The following is a 5000-nucleotide window of genomic DNA, read 5'->3' as shown; positions in this document are numbered from 1 at the left end:
CCGAAGACGGGAGAAGAGCGCTGGCCACCACAGGTTATCGAAGGCTCCCGAGATGTCCACCATGATCCCCAGAACGTATGTCGCCCTGGCAGAGCGGACAGTCCGAGCAACCTCATTGATCGCATCCTGTGTGGAGCGACCCTTTCGGAACCCGAACTGCCGATCACTCATGCCATAAAGCATTCGGTGACTGTACAACCTGTCGACTAGTAACTTTTCAAAGGCCTTGCCCAGAACATCTAATAAACAGATCGGTCTATATGATTTTGCTAGCTGTGGGTCCTTCTCGGGACCCTTCTTAATTATAACCACCTCTGCGATCTTCCACTGATTAGGATATACACCACGTTCCAGACATAGATTGTATATTTTAACAAGCACTGGAGCCAGCTGTGGGGCCAGGAACTGCAAGATCTCAGCTGGTATATGATCTGGTCCTGGGGCCTTGCGCCTTGCAAAAGTATGAAGCGCAGCCACCACCTCCTCAACAGAGAAGGGGTATACCGCCGCCTCATTAACGTACTGCTGCAGCAGTCCCTGGCGTATTCCCCGCTGCTCCTCAGTGTCCTCATTTTCTGTATCATCTGGCAGCAAAGTGTGCAGTAACACACTTGCTGTCTCCTCCCAAGTCGTAGTGTACCCACCTCCTTCCAATCGCAGGGTGGAGAACATAGTCGGAGACCTAATTTTCTCCCGGACCAGTTTGTAGGGGACACCCCAAGGGTCCATCCCCAACTGGTCCTTGACAAATGTTTCCCAGGATGATCTTCTTGTGGTCTGTACCATGTTGACATACCTCTCTTTTAATCTTCTATATATTCTCAAATGATACTGTCTCTCGTCCTGGGCGAAGCTCCTTTGATAGTTACGCCGCGCCCGCCTGACAGACCGCTTAAGCGCGGTCAGTTCTGGGGACCACGGAGTAGCTTGCTTGCGAACATACCTCGCAACACGTGGAACAGAAACAGCAATTGCTGCTTCAATAGAAACCAATAGGTCTCCTACTGCACCGTCCACATCTGCAATTTCCATATCCAGCTCTGGTGGTCGAAACTCCTGCGCCAGCCTTTCCCAATTCGTTTTAGCGTAATTGTATCTCTCAACCAAGTCCCCAAGATCTTCTGTAACCTCCGTCTCATAGTTGAAAAATATACAATTGTGGTCACTGATCGTGACGTTCTCAGAAACACACCACTGGAGCACATGAGGCGCAGCACTCAGAGTCGCTAGTGTTACATCAATGTTTGAGACCGCGCCAGCCCTTCCAGAGAAGGTAGGCGGGTGCCCAGGTTCATTTAAGACAATCAAATTCGCTTCCATTATTAGGTCCTCCAACTCCGAGCCCCGATCGTCCCGCTCCAGGCTGTGCCACATCGGGGACTTGGCATTTGCATCCATACAAATTATTACTGACTGACCTGCTAAGGTCCTAAGTATCCATCTTAACTGGTCCAAAAAAGTAACAATGTCCTGTCGAAATTGACAATATACATTTACAATGTATAATATATGTGTTAACATGTTTGTTTGGACCACAGTTATATGTTCATTACAAAACTGATTTAGAACAGTTAATCTGATGAGCTTGTTTAAGACCACAACCGCACACATGGGGTTCTCACCAGAGAATGCCACTTGCGCGGCCGCCGGAAAACCAGGGATTCGACCAGCGCAGGAGGCTGGTTCCTGTATCATAATAATGTCCAGTTGTTCTTCTTCCGCCACTTTACGCAATTCCTGCGTAACCATGTGGCTACGCATAGCGTTGATTTGCAACATCCTAAATCTCCCCATTACCCAGGGGGATAGTAGACGTGCAAACGACTGGCGGGCCAAGGCTTCGAGAGATCAATGACGTTACGCCCATACGTTTTGACCATGTCCTTAAAGATCTTATCAAGATCAAATTTGCGACCGCGCCTATCAAAAAACTTTAATGACTAATTCCTGTAATTGCTCCAACTCAGGCGGAATGTTAGCGGCGGACAACTGAATGCAATCTACATCCTCCAGAGCCGGATAAGTAATGTCTTCGCCATTAGGGTGTCCCTTCCTGACCAGCTGCCTCAGTGCCGTAGTAAGTAATGAAGGCTCCTCCAGCCTTGACAGCCGAACCAACTCCTCCAAATCTTTGTATATATTTTTTGGATCAACTTGTCTATAACTGATCCCTTCACCAGATTTTTCATGTCTGTCTACTTCCACTACACTACTTGTATTTACACTATTTACAATTACACTTCCGTCACCATTGTTACAAATTTGCACTACACTACTTGCATCTACACTATTTACAGTTCCATCTCCATCACAACTGCCACCACCTCCTGTTACCAGGGCAGTAACACGTGATGCATCTTCATCCTCCTTTGGACCCATCGTTGATTCCATTTCCGCAGAGGTCGACGGCTGAATCGAAAGGCGGTTGACACCCGCCTCCAAATCATCTACCGTCTGAACTCCAACTTCCACGGTCAAACGGCCAGCTGACCCGGAGAAGCACTCTGGATCAGCCAACGAACCTGTGGAAAGAGCTTTAGATATTAATTTACCCCTCTCTGCATCTCGTTTGATTTTACTCGGAGATTTTCTTTTAACAGTCTTAATGGTCGCCATAATCGGTTCTCTGTATTATTCTATCCAGAAACATTTTGTAAGTGGGGCAGTCTTTGACTCCCCCACACTTACGCCCTCTCTTACTGCAGGGTATACATATGGATGGGCGATCCTTGCTTCTACAATCTCTTTTGTCATGCCCAGTCTGCCCACAATGGGCACAGATAACTTCAGTTACAGTACAGAACTTGTTAGTATGATTCAGATCATAACATTTAGTACATCTGGATACTGCTAAGTAATCTTTAACATTAAGAGCTGAATATCCCACATATAGTCTACCTATTCTTGTTAACAGTTTCCACAACTCGGGAGAAACCTCCACCACATGGTGAACTGTCAGTTTTTCCCGAGGACCAACTTTAAACTTCAACTTAAATTGTTCATCAAACTCAACTCGAGTCATTGATACATCAAAATTCTGACTGTATATCGCGTCCAACAGATCATCCGCACTTAGATGAGTTGGTACATCGTACATACACATCAATGGTCGACGTTTCCGCGGAGGTTCACATTTAACTTTCTCCGTTAACTGGGAATTGGAAAGTATCTTATTACTGTCCTCTTGAGTTGCAGTTTCGACTATCAAGACATTTTTAGCCGTTCTGACACTATTAATTTTAATTTTGTCTCGCTTCGGATTCACGCATTTCTCAAAAACGGATTTCACCGCCCGTATGTCCTCACCAGATTTAGGCTTTATAAACACAGTAGGTACCGTTTTTTGAATATTTTTCTGGATAGTTTCTTTTGCCGTCGGCGCTTTGCCCACAGGGGCAGCTGCGACTGCGGCATAAGTTTTCGCACTGACTGGCTGGCTTCTCAGACGTTCATTCTCGCGCTCTAGTTCCATAACCCTTCCCTCTAGTTGGGAGTGAGCTATCGCCCAACCCGACACAAAGTCTCTAATATTATTTATGGCATAATTGCCGATCTTTCCATTCTTAATACTCGAATCGAGTAACTTCAAAAATTTTGCATGTCGCTCAGCGACAGACAAGCTCTCTTCGATCTCGCATCGAGGCACATCGTCACTCTCTATGTTTTCAGCCATATTTGACATTTAGAGAGTGAAAAAGTGGAGGCCCGTCTCTTTCCCCGGACCGGCCTCTCTGGCATGGGGGGAGGCTAAATGCAGCTCGCTCACCGGTCCCGCCCCTTGACCAAGAGCTTTCAACAACTGAGCTGCTAGGTTTAGCACGCCGTGGGAACAGCGCACTAGTCCTCTTCGACTGCTGCATCATCGAAGTTTTCTCCCGCTCCCTTACCGACGAATGCCTCCCGCATTCCGGGAGAGCGGATTCACCCTCCGTCCTTCGCCCCCTACTAGGCCGAGTTTCCACCAAAAGGCTAAAGACCCGGTCCTACTCAGGTGCCGGGCCGGTCCCCCAGACGTTCGGGGGTCTGGACCCATCTAACCTAACCGGGGACGTGTCACCACGCCCCGGCTTGGCGGATCATGCCCCGGAATTCCAGGGGCAAGGCGGGTGACCTTCGCCGACTTGGGCCAGGATCCCGCCGCGACAAATGCAGCAGCCGGAACCGGCGTACAAGATATTCAGTACGCCGTCGCGCCCCTGCCCTTCGGTCGCCCGAAGGCTTAACAGCTGCACCCCGAGAAGGCGAGCAGGAGCACTTGAGAAGGAGAGGCTAAGATGTTCGAGTCGCATCCTTCCCCTGCTGCCTATTACCAACCATGAGCCCACGCAAATCGGGGCACATAGCATGAGACAGCCGCAGCTAGTAGATAGGGACAGCGGGAATCTCGTTAATCCATTCATGCGCGTCACTAATTAGATGACGAGGCATTTGGCTACCTTAAGAGAGTCATAGTTACTCCCGCCGTTTACCCGCGCTTGCTTGAATTTCTTCACGTTGACATTCAGAGCACTGGGCAGAAATCACATTGCGTCAACACCCGCTAGGGCCATCGCAATGCTTTGTTTTAATTAGACAGTCGGATTCCCCCAGTCCGTGCCAGTTCTGAGTTGATCGTTGAATGGCGGCCGAAGAGAATCCGCGCACCCGCGCGCCCCCGGAGGAGCACGCTAAGGCGGACGCGGCCTCGCAGCAAGGAAGATCCGTGGGAGGCCAAGGCACGGGACCGAGCTCGGATCCTGCACGCAGGTTGAAGCACCGGGGCGCGAACGCCGCGCAGGCGCGCGCATCCTGCACCGCCGGCCAGCACGAGGCCGACCAACGGCGAGAGCAGACCACGCCCGCGCTAAACGCCCGCACTTACCGGCACCCCTACGGCACTCACCTCGCCCAGGCCCGGCACGTTAGCGCTGACCCACTTCCCGACCAAGCCCGACACGCCCCGATCCTCAGAGCCAATCCTTATCCCGAAGTTACGGATCCAATTTGCCGACTTCCCTTAC

The 5000-nt window shown here is 50.1% G+C and overlaps 1 pseudogene; it reads right to left on the bottom strand.

Annotated features, from left to right (window-relative positions):
- LOC124746519 overlaps positions 1-5000 on the bottom strand; it is a 10494-nt pseudogene that overhangs the window by 3174 nt on the left and 2320 nt on the right.

Source organism: Schistocerca piceifrons, unplaced genomic scaffold (assembly GCF_021461385.2).
Source record: "Schistocerca piceifrons isolate TAMUIC-IGC-003096 unplaced genomic scaffold, iqSchPice1.1 HiC_scaffold_351, whole genome shotgun sequence".
In the NCBI taxonomy this organism is placed as follows: domain Eukaryota; kingdom Metazoa; phylum Arthropoda; class Insecta; order Orthoptera; family Acrididae; genus Schistocerca; species Schistocerca piceifrons.
Note: the sequence above shows the minus strand (reverse complement) of the source record. Positions and strands in the feature narration are given on the sequence as shown.